The sequence below is a fragment of the Macrotis lagotis genome, chromosome 4 (assembly GCF_037893015.1).
Source record: "Macrotis lagotis isolate mMagLag1 chromosome 4, bilby.v1.9.chrom.fasta, whole genome shotgun sequence".
In the NCBI taxonomy this organism is placed as follows: Eukaryota; Metazoa; Chordata; class Mammalia; order Peramelemorphia; family Peramelidae; genus Macrotis; species Macrotis lagotis.
Genome location: NC_133661.1, coordinates 205178126 through 205202308, shown reverse-complemented (window position 1 = coordinate 205202308; position 24183 = coordinate 205178126). Strand labels below are relative to the sequence as shown.

The 24183-nt window shown below is 37.1% G+C and overlaps 2 protein-coding genes and 1 pseudogene across 6 annotated transcripts in view; all 3 read left to right on the top strand.

Moving 5' to 3' along the window:
* FRMD5 (FERM domain containing 5) overlaps nucleotides 1-24183 on the top strand; it is a 415376-nt gene that overhangs the window by 85889 nt on the left and 305304 nt on the right. The gene's annotated exons all lie outside the window — the stretch shown is intronic.
* LOC141522127 (F-actin-capping protein subunit alpha-1-like) overlaps nucleotides 1-24183 on the top strand; it is a 138472-nt gene that overhangs the window by 81280 nt on the left and 33009 nt on the right. The gene's annotated exons all lie outside the window — the stretch shown is intronic.
* LOC141520282 (DNA-directed RNA polymerase II subunit RPB9 pseudogene) lies at nucleotides 16967-18481 on the top strand (annotated as a pseudogene).

Below are 24183 nucleotides of genomic sequence, written 5' to 3'. Positions count from 1 at the left end.
CATGGGAAAGAGCATGGTCGAATGAAAGGAATAACTGAACAACTTTCCTGAGCCTTAGTTCTAGTCCTGACTTTGCTATTTACTAGTCATGGGACCTCAGGGTGGGGGGGGGGGAGTTCCAGTTTATCTGAACCTTACCTTCCTTACTTATGTAATGGTGATGATACCACTTTGTCTTGCCTATCTCAGAGAGTGGTTGTGAGGATATGACATGTGTGATAAACATTCTTTGCAAATTGTAAAATATTACATAAACATTAAATCTTTAATATTACTTTAACAAATAATATGCTATTGTAGATTTTTAATATCATTGTTATTATTATTTCTATTTATTTATTTATTTATTTGAGAAAAGCTTTTCATAGAATTTCAGGGTTGGAATGAACCTCAGGACCCAATGCCTATCTTACCTGTATTGGAATAAGAGTGCACTCCATCTCCCTTCACCTGAAGTTTGAATAAGTGGTCATCTAGCTTCTACTTGAAGATCTGCTAAATCCTGAGGTATCCCATTTCAATTATGGATAACTCTAATTGCTTGGAGTTTTTCTTTTCATGGAACTAAAATTTCCCTCACTTTCTACCCATTGTTCATAGCTCTGTCCTCTGAAACCAAAGAGACCAAATCTAATCCTCCTACCATATGACATCCTTTTAAATACTTGCTGATGGTTATCATGTTCCTCTTAAGACTTCTCTTATTTAAGCATACAACACTAGTTCCTTCAACTTGTTCATGTACACCATAGTTTTCTATCATCACTTCATCTTTCTAATTACCCTTCTCTGAATCTTTTCCAGGTTTTAATGGCTTTCCTTAAATGTTGTGCCCAGAACTGAATGTGAGGACTCATTGAGGTAGAGAAGAATAGAAATATTGCCTCTATTAATCTAATACTATTCCTCTAAAAGTTGTATTGATTTTTTCTTTTTTTTAAAAAGTGACTACAAACAATATTAAACATGAGGAAAACCAATGAAACTTATTTATCATTATTTATATTTGAATAAATATTATTGAGGCAGATAGATGGTACAAGGGACAGAGTACCAGCCCTGGATTCAGGAGGACCTGAGGTCAAATTTGACTTTAGATGCTTAATACTTAATTGTGTGACTTGGACAAATCACTTATCCCTACTGCCTTATAAAAATAAAAAAAAAATTGAATGTTTTAATTTTTCCATGTTTCCTCATGGTTATTTTATGTGTTGATCTGGAAATTGATTTAGACCCATTTTACAACCTAATTCTCAATCGATTCCAGAAATACTTAAACAATAAAAGAAAAATTATTTTAAAATAGTTGTAGATGAAAATGGAATAATTTAATTCTCTCAGTTATGGAATGGAGACAAAGGAATCATTAGGCATAAAATAGATGAACTTGATTACATTAAAATAAATGATTTCTGTACAATAAAAACAATATATCAAAAGAAAAGTAAGACTAATAGACTGGAAAAACATTTAGGGTAAATATAATAGAAAAAATTTGATAGCTAAAAGGTGCTACAAAAATTTGCATACTAACATACAAAACATCATGGATAAATGATCAAGGGAAGAGACAGTTTTCAGCAGTATAATGCAAACTCCACTAAGGAAAAGATTTTTTTTTGTTTAATTTCTATAACCTTAGCAAAAAGTACCATGCCCAACAGATACCTAAAATATACTTTAAAATGGTTGTAGACTTGAATTGTAGAAAGGAAACATATCTTTTAGTAATCATTTGGGAAAAAGTTTAACCATATTAATATTAATATTAATACAAATAAATTAACTTTGATAAATTACCTCACATTCATCAGCAGGTCCAAAAAAAATCTCAAACATTGAAATTTTTTGCCATTGGGTTGTAAAAAATTATGACCCTTCATTGTTGGTAGAATTGAAATTTTTAGATTCCTTTTAAAAAAATTTTCCCCACTTAACAAAAATTAATTTTCTTTGTTTCCCACCTCCCCTACTCCATTTTGGGAAAAACAAAAACAAAATATATTTTTTCAAGAGTTTATTTATTTTGAATTATGCAATTTCCCCCTAATTTTACTCCCCTCCCCCCACCCCCACAGGAGGAAATTTGCCAGTCTTTACATTGTTTCCATGATATACAATGATCCAAATTGAATGTGATGAGAGAGAAATCATATCCTTAAGGAAGAAATATAAAGTAAAAGAGATAAGATCAGACAAGAAGATATCAGTTTTTCTTTTCTAAATTAAAGGTAATAGTTCTTGCTCTTTGTTGAAACTCCACAGTTCTTTCTCTGGATTAAAGATGGTATTCTCCATTGCAGACAGCCCCAAATTGTCCCTGATTGTTGCACTGGTGGAATGAGCAAGTCCATCAAGGTTGATCATCACCCCCATGTTGCTGTTAGGGTATACAGTGTTTTCCTGGTTCTACTCATCTCACTCAGCATCAGTTCATGCAAATCTCTCCAGGTGTCCCTGAATTCCCATTCCCTCCTGGTTTTTAATAGAACAATAGTGTTCCATATCATACATATACCACAGTTGGCTAAGCCATTCCCCAATTGAAGGACATTTACTTGATTTCCAATTCTTTGCCACCACAAACAGGGATGCTATGAATATTTTTGTACAAGTGATATTTTTACCCATTTTCATCATCTCTTCAGGGTATAGACCCAGTAGTGGTATTGCTGGATCAAAGGGTATGCATATTTTCATTGCCTTTTGGGCGAAGTTCCAAATTGCTCCCCAGAAAGATTGGATGAGTTCACAGCTCTACCAACAATGCATTAGTGTCCCAGATTTCCCACAACCCTTACAACAATGATTATTGTAATTTCTGGTCATATTGGCCAGTCTGAGAGGTGTGAGGTGGTACCTTAGAGAAGTTTTAATTACATTTCTCTAATAAGTAATGATTTAGAGCAATTATTCATATGGCAATATGGATTGCTTTGATCTCCACATCTGTAAATTGCCTTTGCATATCCTTCGACTATTTGTCAATTGAGGAATGGCTTTTTTAAAAAAAATTTGACTCAGTTCTTTTGCATATTTTAAAAATGAGTCCTTTGTCAGAAATATTAGTTGTAAAGATTGTTTCCCAGTTTACTACATTTCTTTTGATCTTGGTTACAATGGTTTTGTCTGTGCAAAAGCTGTTTTAATTTAATATAATCAAAAATCATCTAGTTTGTTTTTAGTGATGTTCTCTATCTTTTCCTTAGTCATAAACTGCTTCCCTTTCCATAGATCTGACAGGTAAACTAGTCCTTGATCTTCTAGTTTGCCTATGATATTGTTTTTATGTCTAAATCCTGTAACCATTTGAATCTTATCTTGGTATAGGGAGTGAGGTGTTGGTCTTAATCTAAGTTTCTTCCATACTAACTTTCAATTTTCCCAGCAGTTTTTAATTGAAGAGTGAGTTTTTATCCCAATAACTGGACTCTTTGGGTTGAAGTTCCTTCGCTCTGGTGGGCCACCCCTACAATCCAGTGGAGCCCGAGCATTTCTGCTCTTTTCCAGGTTACCTTGGGTTGGAGAATTGCCTCACTGGATCTCTCTGTGGGTTCTGTCTCTTGAAAATGTAGTTAGAGTCCTTAGTTTATAAGTTTTGCTCCAGAGCAACTGAGAGAAGGTCCTCTCCTGTCGCCATCTTGGCTCTGTCCCCTGGGAATGTCTTTTTAAAAAAATTTGACTCAGTTTTCTATATATTTTAGAAATGAGTCCTTTGACAGAAACATTAGTTGTAAAGATTGTTTCCCAGGTTACTACATGTCTTTTGATCTTGGTTAGTGGTTTTTGTGCTAAAGCTTTTTAATTTAATGTAATCAAAATCATCTAGTTTGTTTTTAGTGATGTTCTCCATGTCTTCCTTAGTCATAAACTGCTTCCCTTTCCATAAACCTCATGGGTAAACTACTCCTTGATGTTCTAGTTTGCTTATAATACTATTTTTTATGTCTAAATCCTGTATCCATTTTGATCTTGTCTTGGTATAGGGTGTGAGGTGTTGGTCTAAGTTTCTTCCATACTAACTTCCAATTTTCCCAGCAAATTTTATTGAAGTTTTTATCCCAATAGTTGGACTCTTTGGGTTTATCAAACAGCAGATTACTATAATCATTTCCTGCTTTTACACCTAGTCTATTCCACTGGTCCACCACTCTGTTTCTTAGCCAGTACCAGACAGTTTTGATAACTAATGATTTATAATATTATTTTAGATAGGGTAGGGCTAAGCCACCTCCTTTTGTGCTTTTTTTCATTGAATCCCTGGAAGTTCTTGACTTTATTTCTCCATGTGAATTTACTTATCACTTTTTCTAACTCATTAAAGTAATTTTTTTGGAATTTTGATAGGGCACTAAACAGGAAGTTTAGTTTTGGTGGAATTGTCATTTTTATTATATTAGTTCGACCTATCCATGAGCAGTTGATATTTACCCAGTTATTTAAATCTGATTTAATTTGTGTGAGAAGTTTTTTATAATTGTTTTCAAAAAGTTTCTGAGTCTGCCTTGGCAAATAGCCTCCCAGGTAATTTATATTGTCTGAGGTTACTTTGAATGGGATTTCTCTTTCCAGCTCTTCCTGATGTATCTTGCTAGTCATATATAGAAAAGTTGAAGATTTATGAGGGTTTGTTTTACATCCTGCAACTTTGCTAAAGTTGCTAATTAAAAAACAAAATATTTTAACAAATATGTTGAATCAAGGAAAACAAATTGCTCCATTGGCCATGACTAAAAATATCTTTATTTCATTCTTTCATCATTTCTCTATCAGAAGGAAGACAGCACATTGCATTGATCAGAGTTTTAGAATTGTTATATAGGGCACAGTGGACAGAGCACTGGCCCTGTATTCCCCACTTCCAACCAACCACATGCTGTAGACCTGATTCGTCATTATGTGAGAGACCTAGGATATTTGCTGTAGACTAGATCATGAGTTAAGTTTGTAATTACAAATGCCTGGTGGGATCAGCTTAAATATAAAAAATGGGGAAAATATTAAACAAAATGTGGTATATTAATGAATTAAGATAGTATAAGACAATTAGATAATCATAAGGAATCACATTAACTTTTTTTAAATTAATTTTTATTAAAAATATTATTTCAGTTTGACAATTTTCCCCCCCAATCTTACTTTCCTCCACCCCCCACCCCTCCACGAAAAGCAATCTGTCAGTCTTTACTTTGTTTCCATGTTGTACCTTGATCCAAATTGGGTGTGATGAGAGAGAAATCATATCCTTAGAGAAGCGACAAGAAGTCTAAGAGGTAACAAGATCAGACAATAAGATATCTTTGTTTTTCTAAATTGAAGGGAATAGTCCTTAAACTTTGTTCAAACTCCATAGCTCCTTATTTGGATACCGATGGCACTCTCCTTTGCAGACAGCCCAAAATTGTTCCTGATTGTTGCACTGATGGAATGAGCAAGTCCTTCAAGGTTGATCATCACTCCCATGTTGCTGTTAGGGTATAGTGTTTTTCTGGTTCTGCTCATCTCACTCAGCATCAGTTCATGCAAATCCCTCCAGGCTTCCCTGAAATCCCGTCCCTCCTGGTTTCTAATAGAACAATAGTATTCCATGACATACATATACCACAGTTTACTAAGCCATTCCCCAATTGAAGGACATTTACTTGATTTCCAATTCTTTGCCAGCACAAACAGGGCTGCTATGAATATTTTTGTACAAGTAATGTTTTTACCCTTTTTCATCATCTCTTCAGGATATAGACCCAGTAGTGGTATTGCTGGGTCAAAGGGTATGCACATTTTTGTTGCCCTTTGAGCATAGTTCCAAATAGCTCTCCAGAAGGTTTGGATGAGTTCACAGCTCCACCAACAGTGTAATAGTGTCCCAGATTTCCCACAACCCTTTCAACAATGATCATTATCCTTTCTGGTCATACTGGCCAATCTGGGAGGTGTGAGGTGGTACCTCAGAGAAACTTTAATTTGCATTTCTCTAATAATTAATGATTTAGAGCATTTTTTCATATGGCTATGAATTCCTTTAATCTCCTCATCTGCAAATTCTCTTTACATATCCTTTGACCATTTGTCAATTGGGGAAATGGCTTTTTGTTTTAAAAATATGACTCAGTTCTCTGTATATTTTAGAAATGAGTCCTTTCTCAGAATCATTAGTTATAAACATTGTTTCCCAATTTACTACATTTCTTTTGATCTTGGTTACATTGGTTTTATCTGTGCAAAAGCCTTTTAATTTAATGTAATCAAAATCATCTAATTGATTTTTGTTGATGTTCTCCACCTCTTCCTTAGTCATAAACTGCTCCCCTTTCCATAGATCTTACAGGTAAACTAGTCCTTGATCTTCTACTTTGCTTATAGTATTGTTTTTTATGTCTAAGTCCTGTAACCATTTGGATCTTATCTTGGTAAAGGGTGTGAGGTGTTGGTGTAATCTAAGTTTCTTCCACACTAACTTCCAGTTATCCCAGCAGTTTTTATCCCAATGGCTGGACTCTGTGGGTTTGGCAAACAGCAGATTACTATAATTATCTCCTGCTTTTACACCTAGTCTTTTCCACTGGTCCACCACTCTGTTTCTTTGCCAATAACAAACAGTTTTGATGACTGATGCTTTATAATATAATTTTAGATCAGGTAGGGCTAAGCCACCTTCTTTTGCACTTTTTTTCATTAAGCTCCTGGCAATTCTTGACTTTTTATTCCTCCATATGAATTTATTTACAGTTTTTTCTGACTCATTTCTGACTCATGTTTTGGAATTTTGATTGGTAGGGCACTAAACAGATAGTTTAATTTTGGTAGAATTGGCATTTTTATTATATTAGTTCTACCTATCCATGAGCAGTTGATATTTGCCCAGTTATTTAAATCGGATTTACTTTGTGTGAGAAGTGTTTTAAAATTATTTTCAAAAAGATTCTGAGTCTGTCTTGGCAAATAGACTCCCAAGTATTTTATATTGTTTGAAGTTACTTTGAATGGGATTTCTCTTTCCAGCTCTTCCTGCTATATCTTGCTAGACATATAGAAAAGTTGAGGATTTAGGAGGGTTTATTTTATAACCTGCAACTTTGCTAAAATTGCTAATTGTTTCCAGTAGATTTTTGGATGATTTCTTGGGATTTTCTAGGTAGCTCATCATGTCATCTGCAAAGATTGAGAGTTTTGTATCTTCCTTCCCAATTCTAATTCCTTCAATTTCTTTTTCTTCTCTAATTGCTGATGCTAACATTTCTTTTCTTTTTTTTAAGTTTTTTTGCAAGGCAAATGGGGTTAAGTGGCTTGCCCAAGGCCACACAGCTAGGTAATTATTAAGCAGTCTGAGACCAGATTTGAACCCAGGTACTCCTGACTCCAGGGCTGGTGCTTTATCCACTGTGCCACCTAGCTGCCCTGACCCTAAAATTTCTAATACAATATTGAATAGTAGTGGTGATAATGGGCACCCTTGTTTCACCCCTGGTCTTATTGGGAATGCCTCTAGCCTAGCCTCTCCCCATTGTGTATAATGCTTGTTGATGGTTTCAGATAGATACTGCTAATTATTTTAAGGAAGTCCATTTATTCCTACACTCTCTAGTGTTTTTAATAGGAATGGATGCTGTATTTTGTCAAAAGCTTTTTCAGCATCTATTGAGATGATCATATGATTTCTGATAGGTTTGTTGTTGATATAATTGAGTATACTAACGGTTTTCCTAATATTGAACCAACCCTGCATTCCTAGAATAAATCCTACTTGATCATAATGTATTATCCTAGTGATAACTCGTTGTAATTGTTTTGCTAAGATTTTATTCAAGATTTTTGCATCTATATTCATCAGGGAAATAGGTCTATAATTTTCTTCCTCTGTTTTCACTCTTCCTGGTTTAGGTAACAGCACCATATTGGTTTCATAGAAAGAATTAGGCAGAGTTCCGTCTTTCCCTATTTTTCCAAAGAGTTTATATAGAATTGGAACCAATTGTTCGTTAAATGTTTGGTAGGATTCACTTGTGAATCCATCAGGCCCTGGAGATTTTTTTTTTAGGGAGTTCAATGATTGCTTGTTGAATTTCTTTTTCTGAGATAGGGTTGTTTAGGTATTTAATCTGTTATTTAATGTCTTCTTCATTTAACCTGGGCAGTTTATATCTTTGTAAATATTCATCCATTTCACTTAGAATATTAATTTTATTGGCATAGAGTTGGGCAAAATTATTTTGAATTATTACTTTAATTTCCTCCTCATTGGTGGTGAGTTCACCTTTTTCATTTATGATACTAGCAATTTTGTTTTCTTCTTTCTTTTTTTAATCAATTGACCAGAGGTTTATCAATTTTATTGGTGTTTTCATAATACCAACTTTTGGTTTTATTTATTAATTCAATTTTTTTTTGCTTTCGATTTTATTGATTTCTCCTTTAATTTTTAGAATTTCTAATTTGGTATTTGAGGATTTTTGATTTTTTATTTCTGTAATTTTTTTATTTGCATATTTAGTTCATTGATTTCCTCTTTCTCTAATTTATTCATGTAAGCATTTAGAGCTATAATACATCCTCTGAGAATTGCTTTGAATGAATCCCATAAGTATTGGTATGTTGTTTCATTATTATCATTATCTAGGATAAAATGATTAATTCTTTCTATAATTTGTTTTTTGGTCCATTCATTTTTTAAAATGAGGTTATTCAGTTTCCAATTTGTTCTGGGTCTGTTTCTCCTTAGCCCAGTATTGCATATGACTTTTATTGCATTGTGATCTGAGAAAGATGTATTCACTATTTCTGCCTTTCTGCAGTTGATCATTTAAGTTTTTACGTCCTAGTACATGGTCAATTTTTTTATAAATTCCATATACTACAGAGAAAAAGGTATATTCCTTCCTATCTCCATTCAGTTTCCTCCATAAGTCTACCATATCTAATTTTTTCTAACAATCTATTTACCTCCTTAACTTCTTTCTTGTTTATTTTATGATTCAATTTATCTAGATCTAAGAGTGGAAGGTTGAGGTCTCTCACTAGTAGAGTTTTGCTGTCTATGTCTTCCTGTAGTTCTTTCAGCTTCTTCTCTAAGAATTTGGGTGCTGTCCCACTGGGTGCATACACACACACATATACATATATATATATATGTATGTGTGTGTGTGTGTGTGTGTGTGTGTGTGTATATACATATATATATTCAATACTGAAATGACTTTATTGTCTATGGTACCTTTTAGGAGGATAAAGTTTCCTTTTTTATCTCTTTTAATGCTATCTATTTTTGCTGCTGCATTGTGTGAGATAAGCATTGCTACTCCTGCTTTTTTTACTTCAGCTGAAGCAAAATATATTTTGTGCCAACTTTTTATCTTTACTCTATATGTATCTCTCTGCTTCAAATGATTTTCTTGTAAGCAGCATATTGTATGATTCAGGTTTTTAATCCACTCTGCTATTTGCTTACATTTTAAGGGAGAGTTCATCCCATTCACATTCAGAGTTATGATTACTAATTCTTTATTGCCCTCCATGCTATCTTCCCTCTGTTTGTATTTTCCCCCTTCCCGCCCTTATTCATATTCCCGAGTATTTTGTTTCTGAATACCACCCCCTTCAGTGTGCTTGCCCTCCTATATCACACCCTCCCCTTTCTTTCCCCTTTCCCTTTTTCCCTTTTCCCTTCCCTTCCTTTTGTTATTTCCCCTTTTTCCCCCCACTCCCCTTCCCTTTCTCCATCCCCCCTCCCCTTGTCCCCTTTTAATACTTGAAAGGTTAGATGTTTTATAAGTTAACTGAGTATGTGTGGTTTGACTTTAAGCCCAGTCTGATGAGAAGATTCAAGTGTTTCTCCTCTGCTCCCATCTTCCCCACTATTACCATAGGTTTTTTGTTCCTCTTAGTGTAATGAGATTTACCCCATTCAATCCCCTCCCTCCCTGTCCCCCTTTTTAAGGAGGTAGTGTTTTTTTGATCATTCTGTCTAAGTCATAGAAAATTCTGAGTGTCTTTCCCTTCTAGTTACTTATATTCTATCGAATAGAGTCAAAATTTCTGAGAGTTATTAGAGTCTTTCTCCCAAGTGGGGTTAAAGCCAGTTACATCTCTTTAGATAGCAGTCTCATGGATAGGTCATGAATGTCCTTCATTTCTGGCTAGGTATATTCTCTTTGTTAGAGTTACAATTCTCAAGATTTATGAGAATCTTTTTCCCCATGCTGGGATATAGCCACTGTCAACTTACAGGATTGCATTTTTTTTTCTTTTACCGCCCCCTTCTTTTTTTTTTTTAACCTTTTCATGTGTCTCTTGAACCTCCTGTTTGATGTCCAAATTTTCTGTTTAGCTCTGGTCTTTTCATCAGGAATTTTTGGAATTCTTCCATTTTGTTAAATGTCCATCTTTTTTCCCTGGAATAGAAGGTTCAGCTTTGTGGGAAAGTAGATTCTTGGCTGCATTCCAAGCTCCTTTGCTCTTCAAAATATCTCATTCCAGGCCCTTCAATCCCTTAATGTTGATGCAGCCAGGTCGTGCATGATCCTTACTGTGGCTCCTTGATATTTAAATTGTTCCTTTCTGGCTGCTTGCAGGATTTTTTCTTTTTTTTTTTGATAGTTCTGGAATTTGGCCACAACATTCCTTGGTGTTTTCATTTTAGGATCTTTTTCTGGTGGGGATCGATGTACTCTTTCAATAACTACTTTGCCCTTTGTTTCCATGATATCAGGGCAGTTTTCCATCACTAGATCCTGTAATATTAAGTCCAGGCTTTTTTTTCTCTTCAGTGTTTTCAGGAAGTCCTATAATTTTCTGGTTGCCCCTCCTCGATCTATTCTCGAGGTCATTGGTTTTGTTGATGAGGTATTTTACATTTTCTTCTATTTTTTCTATTTTTTGCTTTTGTCTAACTGACTCTTGATGTCTCATGGAGTCATTAGTTTTTGTAGACTCCATTATTTTGGGGGCGAGGAGTTTTCTTCATTAATCTTTTGCAACTCCTTTTCCAATTGGTCAATTCTACTTTTGAAATAGCTTTCCATTTGACCAGTTGAGGTTTTGAGAGAATTATTTTCTTTTTGCATTTGCCCAGTTGAGGACCTGAGAGAATTATTCTCATTTTGTAATTGTCCAATTTATGATCTGAGAGATTTATTCTCCTTTTGTATTTGTCCAATTGTACTTTCTAAGGTTTTGTTTTCTTGTTGCAAGGTATTAATTGTCTCTCCCAAATTTTCCAGTTGATTTTTAAGCTCCTTCCTTATTTCTTCAAGGAAGTCTTTCTATGCTGAAGACCAGACAGTATTCTCCTCAGAGGTTCCAGGTCTTTCTGACTTAGGGTCTTTCCCTTCCAAGAATTTTTCTGTGGATCTTCCTTTCCACTGACCCTTCTTCATTTGGTAAGACCTTGAGTTGGGAGGGGGGGGCTGGTTCACAGGGATTTGGGATTGCTAAAGGCTTTACTCACTGAGTGCAGTTTCTCTGGCTGGCCAGTAGGAGGTGCTGGTTGCTCTCTCTGGAATGTCTGTGACCTTTATTGAGGCCTTCTCCCTTTGCTTGAAGGGAGGAGTTGGAGCTATTGAATTCTTTTTCCTTCAATCAATGGTGCTCTTTACCTTGGACTGAGGTCATTAGTCAGCTTGACTGGTTCTTCTGCTCATATACCTGGGCCTGAGGCAGAAGTAGTTTGCAAATGTTTGTTCAGGGAAGAGGTCTGAGCTGTAATGGGACTCTGAGTTCCTCAGACCAGAGGAGCCCAGGGATGGTGTCATCAGCTCTCCTGCTCCGGAACTCTCCCCCCCCAGCCCTGTCCTCGAGGGACAGCCCCAACACCAGTGCCTCTACTCCCTAGTTGACTCAAGCCCCTGCTGTCTAGCCCCACCGCTAATCCAGCCGGTCCGGTTCTCAGGCCCTCAGACTCCTGGCTCCAATTCAGCTGTCAGTCTTGTCCATCTGGGGCTGATCCTCCCTCTGAGCCCAGACTCACTGGCCCAAATTCGGCCAATGCTACTGCCAGAGACAAATCCTGAGGTATATGTTCTTTCTTCTGGCTTTTCTTTCTGGGTTTTGTGGGTCAGATTTCTCTTAAGAGATTTGTTTCATGTGATATATGGGGAAGAGATCAGGAGCCTTTAGAACTGTGCCTGTCTTCTCTCTGCCATCTTGGCCGGAAGTCGATCACATTAAGTTTTAAGAACAAACATATGATAGAATAACTAGGGGTAGACTTTTCTCTCTTCCTTTCCCTCATAAAAATACAAAATCAGAGGGACTGGGTAGTCATAAATACAGAAGATGAAGGATTCATGATTAATGACAAGGTTAAATAAAGGACATTACTATCAATCCATTAAAAAAAATTAACATGGCAACTGGAATTTATCAAAAGGAGCCTAATATGCAAACATCAAAAAGTAATTCTTCCATGATACTATGAAGATACTCTTTCTAGGCAGAAAGTTCTCATTGCTTCATCAAAAATAAGTGAAGTTGGGGCAGCTAGGTGGCACAGTGGATAGAGTACTGGCCCTGGAGTTAGGAGTACCTGAGTTCAAATTTGGCCTCAAACACTTAAAAATTACCTAGCTCTGTGGCCTTGGGCAAGCCAGTTAACACCATTACCTTGCCAAAAGAAAACCTAAAAAAATAAAAAATAATAAGTGAAGTTGTTTTAAAATTGTTTAAAGCAATTTACTGTGATTGCTAGCACTTTTTATTTCCTGTGATCTGATTTTGATGCACCAGTTTTGTTGACCTTGATTTTAGAATCTGACCTCAGATCCTGTTATCCCTGACTCTGCTCCCCAGTTCCTTTAGTAACAATTATTTCTGGCTTTTATCTCTGCTTTATTTGCCTATGAATCTTACATCTTCTCTCAATACTAATCTTCTTCATTGTCTTCAAAAGGTCATAGGAGCATAGATCTAGAACTGGAAGGACCTCAGAGACCATGTAGTTTCCCTCTTGCATTTTACAAATGAGAAAACTGAGGCCCAGGGAAGTAAAGTTAATTAACTAAGGTCACTGACATTTTGTTTTGTTTTTGTTTATTTCAGTCATGTCTGACTCTCCAAAACCCCATGTGGGGTTTTCTTGGCAAAGATACCAGAGTGGTTTACCATTTCCTTCTCCAGCTCATTTTTGCAGATGAGGAAACTGAGACAAGTAGGGTCTAATGACTTGCTCAGGGAAACACAGTAGTAAATGTTGGAGGTCAAATTTGAACTGAGGACTTCCTGACTCCATTCCTTGAACTCTATCCACTTTATCTTGCTTATTTAGATAATGTCTCTCTTTCTTTATCCTTTTGGTATCATACCCAGGGTCTCTACTGACTATACCCTGATGCAGTCTCAGATATAGACTATCAGGTAATATATGTTGAACACACCATTCTGAATAATGCTGTACCTGGACTCCAGAGTGATATCTTAACCTATCTTTGGATGCACAAGACATCCTGAGTAGAAACATACATGAGAATGTATATCACATGTTGTAGAACACATGAGCAAAAAGAAATTCTGACATTGAGAAATCTGATACCAGATATCATATTAAAATGAGAGCCTTACTTGCCATTTTCTTGATCTCTTTGTCACCTTGCACACAATTGCTCTGCTGTAATGTGATAATAAAGAGCTAATTTAGGCAGCCTCAGTTATGGTAGAGAAGAGTCTATTACTCTTAGCTTTGGACTGTAACTGCTGCCTTCCTAAACCACCATTTAGCTGTACTCTCTGAGTCATTTTATGAACTTTGACTTTCTAGGAATTAGCTCCTCATCTGACCAAGTTTCTTGGTGTGAGTGAACAATCTCAGTATCCATCTGGACAGCTTGTTCCTTGTCCTGCACTCTTAGTTGCTGCATACTCTCCCTGGCTCTTGACTCCCCTCCAGTGGCCACTCCTAGAACTACCCCCACCTCTACACCATAGATTGCTCCTTTTTAAAAAGTTCACTGCTTTTCTGTTCACACTAAGGGAAGAAAATGGTGTAAGGTGGACTTAACTCTAGTAACTGATTACAGAGAAATGTAGTTTTGAAATTTTGGGTCCTAGGATTAGAACTTGAAAGGTTTTAGAGATGATCTAGTGAAACCCTCACATTTTACAAAGAAACTGCGGACTGGAGAGGTAAATTGAATAAAATCAAAATCACAAAGATATTAAATGATAGAATTAGGGTTTTTCATGAGAATAATACTTATTATTATTACTTCATTGTTTATGTCACTTAGTACATGGTAGGCACTAAAATGCTTATTGATTGATTGATATTCTTTGATTTGATATTCTTTGAGATTTAGAATTTCTTTGAGATCTACGATTCTCAAAGAAGACAATTATGATTCTGGATCTAGGCTACTTCTACATACCATTCCCTTTCCAGTTTCAGGCATCCTTCTTCAACGTGTCCTGTTAGCCTCCTGTTTTTCTTATGGAGATTTCTACAGCTCTTACTATAGCTTTCTTTGAACTGGCTAAAAGCGATTTCCTTCCTAATTATTTTATTCAGCAGGCTGCATTATATATTAATGAGATCCTTGATCAGCTTCTGTGATATTTGTGACAGAATTAGAAAATTTTTGGAGATCCTCAGAGGAGGATGTTATTTACTAAGAGATTTGGGGGCTCAATTAAGAGGCATGGTAATGCCTCCAACTTGGTTCACTTTCTGAACTGAAATGAACTGTCCTGACTATGCTAGAAGGATAAATGATTATATGAGATATAGAATTTTAAGGGTTGTCATAGTTATAATTCTGTCTGAGCATAACATAAGCATATTAGTGCTTGTGGATCAAAGATAGATGATCTTGCTGCTGATGCTGGTCACTAAAACCTGACCCAGTAGCAGCATTTTTTTTCCTAAATATGTTCAAGACATATAATTTTTTTTAGGTTTTTGTAAGGCAAGTGGGGTTAAGTGGCTTGCCCATGGCCACACAGCTAGGTAATTAAGTGTCTAAGGCCGGATTTGAACTCAGGTACTCCTGACTCCAGGGCCAGTGCTCTATCCACTGTACCACCTAGCTGCCGCGAGACTCATATATAATTTTGAGGAACTTAATCCAGTCTCACCTTTCAAAAGGAAGCTTGCCTAATAGCTTGAACTATAGGCAACCAAGATAGTTATGGTTTTGTGGTAAAAAAAAAAATATATATATATGTATATATATACATATATATATACATATATATGTATATATATATATATATATATATATATATATATATATAAAACCCACCAGGAAAAGTGTGCAGTCCAACTGGACCTCAAGGGTATGGATCTCTTTTGATGCACAGTCGACAAACACTTCTCTTTGCTAAAAGCAGTCGTTCTCTGTGATTTTTTTTTTCTTAGGTGACTAGTGTTCTGAATCTGTTCATCATTTTCTCTTCACTTCAAATGCAGACGCTACCATCAGTTATTTCTGCTCATGTATATCCTTTGGCCAATATTTAGGGCTGACTGCTGATGGGATTTCTGGGTCTTCCAGAATCACAATCATCTGAACATTGCCATCTTGGGATATTCATTTGTCTAAAACCAGGAAAGAGCAACTCCTTCTTTTCCTCCTCCTCCTTCTCCCCTTCTTCTTCCTCCTCCTTCCTCTCCCACCCCAACACCATTAGCTAACATTTATATAGATCTTACTGTACATCAGACATTATGCTAAGTATTTTATAATTACCTCATTTAATTCTTATAACTTTGGAAGGGAGGCACTATCATTATCCTTATTTTATAAATGAGGAAACTAAAGCAAACTGGTCAGGTGACTTGTTGAGATGACCCAGCTGGTAAGTATATGATGCCAGATTAGGTCTTTATGATCAGGCTTGGCACTCTGTCTACCTGCTGCAGAGAAATAGAGATGGCTATGTATTCATAACTGACATTGCCAGGTCATGGGGCTGTTTGCCCCTCACTTATATTGCCTATATTCAAGGGCTTGCCTCATTTAATACTAGGAAGGAAAGGGAATTAAAGAATAAGCAGAGGCCTTTTTGTGAACCTTTAGGGTTCTGTTTTAGCAATCCCTGAATCTTCAGTTCTTCTACTTCTAAAACCAATTAGAAGACTTTTTGTCATCATACAGTAGATCCCTCGGTCATGGAAAGCAAATAATATGTTTCCCAAAGTGAACTAAAACACCAAGCAGGGAATTTGCACATATAGTATGTAATCCCTAAGAAAGAGAAAGTCCAAAGATATTCTCTTTATTGAATGTCCAGTTGGGTTTAAGGGGAAAATTGTGCTCAGTTCATAGAGGTGAGTTCACTTGTAGAAGTCATCTCCCTCCATGATTCTACCCATGTTTTAATATGTAATAATGGGGCAGCTAGGTGGTACAGTGGAAAGAACACTGGCCCTGGAGTTCGGAGGACCTGAGTTCCAATCCATCCTCTGACAGTCAATAATTGCCCAACTGTGTGGCCTTGGGCAAGTCACTTAACCCTATTTCTTTAAATAAATAAAAAAAATATTCAAATTTGTATAGCCCTGCAGAGTCAAACATCAGATTTCTTCACAGAGGCAAGATTCTACTATATTTTATCTAGCTTAAACATATGTCTTGAAGACTTCTGGCCAAGATGGCAGAGAGAAGACAGGCACTGTTCTAAAGTCTCTTGATCTTTCCCCATCTATTATATGAATTAAACCTCTTAACAGAAATCCAACCCACAAAACCCAGAAAGAAAAGCCAGGAGAAAGAACATCTACCTCAGGATTTGTCTCCCTTAGCAGCATTGGACAAATTTGGGCAGGTGAGTCTGGGCTGAGAGGGAGGATCAGCCCCGGATCAGTCAGATTAGCATCTGAATTGGAGCCAGGATTCTGAGGGTCTGAGAGCTGGACCTGCTGGATTAGCAGTGGGGCTAGAGGGCAGAGGCTTGAGTCAACTAAGGAGCAGAGGCACTAGGGTTGGTGCTGACCCTCTGGAGCTTGTGGACAGAGCTGGAGGGAGAGTTCCGGTGCAGGAGAGCTGTGGACACCATCCCTGGGCTCCTCTGGTCTGAGGAACTCAGAGTCCATGCCTCCATTGCTTCTGAGGCCTCTTCCCAGAACAAACAGTTGCAGACTACTTCTGCCTCAGCCCCAGGTGTGTGAGCAGAAGAATCAGCCCAGTTGACAATCTAGAGTGAATGACCTCAGGCCACGGTAAAGCCCACCATTGATTGAAGGCAAAAGAATTCAATAGCTCCAACTCCTCCCTTCAAGCAAAGGGAGAAGGCTTCAATCAAGGTCACAGACTCTCCAGAGAAAGCAACCAACACCTCCTACTGGCCAGCCAGAGAAATTGCACTCAGTGAGTAAAGCCTCTAGGGATCCCAAGCCCCTGTGAACCAGCCCCTCCCCAACTCAACATTTTAGCAAAATGAAGAAGGGTCAGCAGAAAGGTGGATCCATAGAAAAATTCTTGGAAAGGAAAGACCCCTAACTCAGAAAGACCTAGAACCTTTGAGGAAAATACGATCTGGTCTTCAGCACAGAAAGACTTCCTTGAAGAAATAAGGAAGGAGCTTAAAAAACATGTCTCTTTTGACCCCTTTGATAATATACAGAGGTTCGTTTATATGACAGATAAATAGGACTTGACTCCTATACTTGATTCCTGGAGTTTGCAAAGAAAGCATCAGCAGTTACACACAGATTGCCATGGAGCCCAATGGGACTTATGAGCTGGGGTTTATAGGAATCCACTTCAGTCAGGAATGTAACAACATGCTCTACTCCAAGGAGGACAAGGAATATTGCATCATTCTCTACACGAGTCGCAATTGTGTCTACCAGCAGGAAGCTGACAACAGCTGCATCTTTGTGAACAAGATCACCCGTGAGATGGACGAGCTGACCCAGGTCATCACTGATGTGTCACAGGACCCGACCCTTCCCAGGACTGAGGACTACCTGTGCCAGAAGTGTGGCTACAAGGAAGCAGTGTTCTTCCAATCCCACAGCACCTGGGCTGAGGACACCATGAGACTCTACTATGTGCGCGTCAACCCCCACTGCGGCTACCACTGGCCAGAGTGAGTCCAACTCCCACTTAGCTTCCCAATAAAGCATTTTATTTTGGCAAAAAAAAAGTTACACACAAAATAAAATTGGATCCTTTTGCTATCAGAAGCATGTTATTTTTATTAAGCCTTAACCCATATCCACTTGCAACTGGTTATATGTGTCAATAATATAATTGCTCTAACACAGAAATAGTGCTACTTGTTTGATAATCACCTGCAGTGATGAATTTCTGATATAGTCATTGACCCTTGTAAAACTTATAAGGACCACATTTAAATGTCTAATCCTACTGGCATTATTTGAGCATCCTTATTTACTACCAACGTGAACTATCCTTCCACTGAAACAGCCTATTTGAGATGATTTTTACAGGAATTGTGGCTTGGCAGAATCACAGGATGATCTACTTAGACATTGCTCTCATACTAAGATGATCTTGCTATATCCTGATAATCTTGGGGATATTTTCTTTCACCTGCTTTTTTTGGTCATTTATTTGCTTCATTTTTTTAAATCTTAAATCATATTTTATTTTTTTCCAATTCTATATAAAGATAGTTTTCAACATTCATTTCTGTAAAATTTTGAGTTTCAATTTTTTCTCCTCATCCTTCTCTCTCCCCTCCTCAAAACAGCAGGCAATCTGAAATAGATTATACATGCAAAACCCATGTTAAAACATATTTTTAATGGGGTTAGGTGGCTTGCTCAAAGCAACACAGCTAGGTAATTATTAAGTGTCTGAGGTCAGATTTGAACTCAGGTACTCCTGACTCCAGGGCCGGTTCTCTATCTACTGCACCACCTAGCCACCCCAAAACATATTTTTTTATTAATCATGCTATCTTTAATTTTTTTTGTTTGTGTGTTTTACTATTTTCTCATTTATTTTATGTGTAATTGGAAAAAATTAAAATATAGTTTTCAGCAATCATTTTTGTAAGATTTTGAGTTTTACAGTTTTCTCCCTCCCTCACTTCTCTCCCTCCTCACTATGATAGCAAGTACTCTGATATGTTATACATGTACAAGCATGAATCAGAACAAAAGGGGAAAAAACCAAATCATGTTGTCATTCACCTATTTTCTCTCTACAGTAGCCAGAACTACTTAGCAGCCATCTTGCTATCTAAGCTGTCTCCAAAACATAGGGATTTACACTATCTTTTATTTTTATTCTGAATTTGATGAACAGCAAAAATAAGATAATTCTTTATACAAAATAAAATTGTAAAATATTGTGTGGAATTGCAAATCTTTTTTTAAATTTTTTTCGCAAATCTTTATTATGCTATACCTTGTTTTTAAAGTACATAATGAATTAAAAACTACTTTTGTTTCTTTTTAAATTGTTTATTTCCACATTACTACAATAATCTTGTTGCGAAAGCAAACATAAACCCCCCTTCCCCCAAAAGATAGAGAAACCTCAAGAAGAATAAAGTGAGAGAAGAAAAAAGTGTACTTCAGTCCAGTTAAGATACCATCAGCTCTGTCTCTGGGATGGGTTACATTCCTTATCCATCAGGGAAGTTACTTCAGTATTTTTTCCCACAGTTGCTATTCCTCCATTCTATTCCTCCCCACTCTCATTTATTTTGTTCTATCTCTCTTATCACCCTGTCCCTCCTCAGAAATGTGTTGTATCTGACTACCCTCTCCCATGATCTTCCCTCTCTTCTCTCACCTACACTTCCCCTACCCTCCTCTCTCATCCCTTTCTTCTCCTTTTTCCTCTTGGGTGGGATAGATTTCTCTTCCCTATTGTGTGTATATATTGTTTATTCTTTGAGCCATTTCTGACAAGAATGAAGGCTTACTCATTTCCCCCTAACCTTCCCCCCTTCCACTTCATTACAAAAGCTTTTTTTTCCTCTTTTATGTGAAATATCTTAGCCCATTCTGCCTCTCCTTTCCCTTTCTCCCAGTTCATTCCTTTTCACCCATTGACTCCATCTTTATAATGTACAATACCATTATATTCAGCTCCCTCGTATGCCTTGTCTATATATTCTCCTTCTAACTGCTCTTCATTTTTTTTTTGCAAGGCAAATGGCTTAAGTGGCTTGCCCAAGGCCACACAGCTAGGTAATTATTAAGTGTCTGAGACCGGATTTGAACCCAGGTACTCCTGACTCCAAGGCTGGTGCTTTATCCACTACGCCACCTAGCCACCCCTATAACTGCTCTTCTAAATGAGAAGGTTCATATGAGTTATTAGTATCTTCTTCCCATGAAGGAATACACACAGTTCTGTTATCATTAAATCCCTCATGATTAGTCTTTCCTATCCACCCTCTCTATGCTTCACCTGAGTCCTGTACTTGAAGATCAAACTTTCTATTCAGCTCTGGTCTTTTTAAAAGGAAAGTTTGAAAGTCCCCTGTTTCATTGAATGTCCATCTTTTCCCCTGAAAAACGATGTTCAGCTTTGCAGGGTAGTTCTTCTCAGCTGAAATCCAAGCTCTTTTGCCTTCTGGAATATTATATTCCAAGCCCTATGAGTCCTTAATATAGATGCTGCCAATCCTGTGTAATCCTGATTGTAGTGCTATGGTAATTGAATTGTTTCTTTCTGGCTTTTTGTAGTATTTTTCTATTTGACTTGGTAGCTCTGTAATTTGGTTATAATATTCCTGAGAGTTTTTGGGGGGGGGGGAGGGGATCTCTTTCAGGAGGTTATTGATGGATTCCCTAAATTTCTATTTTACTCTCTGCTTGTAGGATCTTGGGACAATTTTGCTTGATTATTTTTTGAAAAATGAAGTCTAGGCTCTGATTTTCATGGTCATGACTTTCAGGTAGCCTGATAATTTTAAAATTATCTCCCCTGGATCTGTTTTCCAGATCATTTGTTTTTTTCATTGAGATGTTTCACATTTTCTTCTAGTTTACCATTCTTTTGGTTTTGTTTTATTGTTCCTTGATTTCTCACAGTCATCAGATTTCCTTAGCTACATTCTATATTTGAAGGAGTTGTTTTCTTAATCTTCTTTTCCATCTGGTCAATTCTGATTTTTTTAGAGCACTTTTCTCCTCATTAACTTTTTGGACTGTTTTTTTCCATTTGACCTAATCTGGTTTTTAACATGTTATTTTCTTCAGTATTTTTATATTTCCTTCACCAAGATGCTGACTTGGTTTTCCTGATTTTCCTGCATCACTTTCATTTCTCTCCCCAATTTTTCTTCTACTTCCCTTACTTGATTTTTTTTAGTTTTTGCAAGGCAATGGGGTTAAGTGGCTTGCCCAAGGCCACACAGCTAGGTAATTATTAAGTGTCTGAGGCCAGATTTGAACTCAGGTACTCCTGACTCCAGGGTCAGTGCTCTATACACTGCACCACCTAGCCACCCCTCCTTATTTGATTTTCAAAGTCTTTTTGAGCTCTTCCACATAGCCTGAGACCAATTCCTATTTTTCTTGGAGGCTTTGGATACAGAAGCTTTGACTTCATCATCTTCTGAGTATATATTTTGATCCTCCATGGGTCCAAAGTAATTTTCTAGGGGTCAGATTCTTTTTTTCCCCTGTTGTTTGCTCATTTCTCCAGCCTATGACCTGATTTTATCAGGCTTCCAAAGCTTTCGTGGGTTTTTGGGAACACCCCTCCCCAGGGATCTTAATTCCTCCATTATCTTATGAAAGGCTCTGGTACTCTCCTGGCCTGTGCTCTAGGTTGTAAATGACCACAAGCACTCCTCTCTGACTTGGAGCTATGAGGAAGGTCTCTTCTTCTCTATGGTAGTATGGGGGCCCAGACTGGGGATCTGAATATAGGCAAAGCAGCAGAGTCCTGCTCCAGGGATAACAGAGAGACTTCTGCAGTCTTTCACCAGCCCCTTACCATCTGTGGGCTGAGTGCTCTGGAAACAGTTTCTGGGTGACTGTTGGGATTGCCTTGAGTACGGCTCTGGCCTGGGTGGTAGAGTTCTCTCACCAACCCTCCAAGTAATCCCTGTACCCCAAGGCTGTTCCTGGAAGTCTGTAGGTGGTTTGCTCCCTGAGCTGCACTGTGACTCTTTCCAACCCTGGTCCCAGTGGAATAGACCTTTCCTGTGGATCTACCAAGATTATTTCACTCAATCGTTCTGTGGGTACTGATCCTCTTGAATTTGGTTAGAGTCATAATTTTATGGCATTTGGGGGTCTTCTGGGAAGAGTTTCTGGGAATTCCTGCCTTCATGCTACCATTTTGGCTCTGCCTTCCCTACTTATATTACTTTCAAAGCTATGCTGTTTGTCTGTTTCCTTCTGAGTTTCCATTTTCTTTTGTTTGTTTCAAAAAAGCTTCTTATAAATAAAGTAAAATTCCCCAGTGACTTTTGTTTTTCTTCCTCATATCTTTTACATATTTGAAGCAAAGTCATTGCCATCCCCAACCTTAGCTGTGTGATTATTTCATCAGTCTAAACTTTTATTGATTATGAATTTGCCAGATCTACTCAGTTTGTTTGCTTTTTATATGAAGCCAGGTATCTGTGAGGCATACAACTTGGCCCTTGTTCAGTAGGGAAATAAGCAGAAGATAGCATTTTAAACCAGATATAGCTCTTAATTACACCATTATACATTTTGGACTCTGTAATGTTCTGGCTGCTTTCCAGTGTTTCATGAGCATGATATTCCAAGACTTGTTGGACAGAAGCATCACTATTATATGATTGGATGATATCCTTATATATTCCTGACTCAGGACAACACAGTACCCTCATCCAGATGGTCCTGGCATGTTTCCAGTACTACCAATTCTTTGCTAAACCTGAGGAATGTGGATTTGTCTTATTCTTGGGTTATGTGATCTACCCACAAAGTTTTGAGAGAGAACCTTGAAAAATTAGAGTAGTTCTGCATTGTCTAAAAGAGCATGCTAACTAATCCCAAAAATTTCCATCAATTCTTCAAGTTTACATAGCATTTTGGAGTCATCATTTCTCACACTTCTATTTTGAATATCTCTTTCATCATTTTCCAAAATTTACCAGTGATCTCTTAGTTGCCAAGTCTAATGACCATTTCTCATCATTTTTCTTGACTTTTCTGTATTCTTTGACACTATCAACCACCTTCTCCTGGATACTCTCTCCCTTTGTATGATATGTGTGTTTTAATGTGGGTTCTCTTGTAATTTTCCTTCTTTCTGGATGACTGCACCTTAAATCCCACTGCTTGTTTTTTTTTCATGTACTGTTCACTGACCCAAGGCTCTTTATCCCAAGGCTCTGGCCTCTCTTTTTATACTATACTATTTTGCTTGGTGATCTTATCAGTTCTCATGAGTTCAACTGTCATCTCTATGTAGATGATTGCTAGAACTGTATATGCAGACTATACTTTTCTAAGCCCTTATTCTTTATCACCAACTGCCTCTTGGATATCTTAAAATGGATGTACCATAAACATCTCAAAATGAACATTCTCAAAACAGTCCTCATTATATTTTTTTTCTTCTCTCTCCTAAATTTATTCTTTATTATTTCAAAGATGCTATCATTCTCCAGGTCAGCCAGATTCAACTTCTTGTTTATATTTACCCTACATGGTTAATCTGATATAAATTCTTGTCATTTTTTAACCTTCAAAACATATCTTGTTATATATCTCTTTTTTCCCACTTACCCAACCACACCTTTTACAGGCTCTCATCACCTGAACAATTGCAAGAGACTTCTGATGATTTACTTGCTTCAAGTCTCTCCCTATTCCAATCTCCCTTCAGCTGCCAAAGTGATCTTTTAAAGTCTGACCGTGTTATCCCCCCCTTACTTAATTCTAATAGTATCTCCTTATTACTCTCTGTCCTCTGATTTACATTTGGAACCCTTCACAGCCTGAATACTTCCTACATTTCCAGGCTTCTTATACTTTATTTCCTTCAATATTCTGTGATTTAGCTATATTGACTTCCTTGCTATTTTTACCCATGGCACTTGATCTCCTAAGTCCATGCATTTGCAATCCATGATTGGAATAACCCCCTCTCCTTTCCACTGCCTCCTAGCTTTTCTGACTTTCTTCTTTACGATTCAGCTCAAATATATACCTTCTGTGGGACATTTTTTTAAAACTAATGATAGCCCTATAAACTTTCTAAGATTGCCTCCTACTTACATTTTGTATATTAAGAATGTATATGGTTACTTACGTATTGTCTACTCCATTAGATTAGTACT